Raw genomic sequence first — 239 nt, 5'->3', positions numbered from 1 at the left:
AAGAAAGGAAAGAAAGAAAGAAAGAAAGAAAGAAAGAAAGAAAGAAAGAAAGAAAGAAAGAAAGAAAGAAAGAAAGAAAGAAAGAAAGGTCATATCCTATGAAAGACACATCTTGAAAATGCCTAAAGAAAGTTGTCATTTTTTCGTAATAAAGGGACTGGAGTCTGTGTTGATGAAAACACCTTGGTGGCTGCGGTGACTGGCAGTGGCTGCAACAGCAGGGTGATGGTGGTGCCTTC

The sequence above is a fragment of the Myotis brandtii genome, unplaced genomic scaffold (assembly GCF_000412655.1).
Source record: "Myotis brandtii unplaced genomic scaffold, ASM41265v1 scaffold654, whole genome shotgun sequence".
In the NCBI taxonomy this organism is placed as follows: domain Eukaryota; kingdom Metazoa; phylum Chordata; class Mammalia; order Chiroptera; family Vespertilionidae; genus Myotis; species Myotis brandtii.
This window is presented reverse-complemented; position numbering follows the sequence as displayed.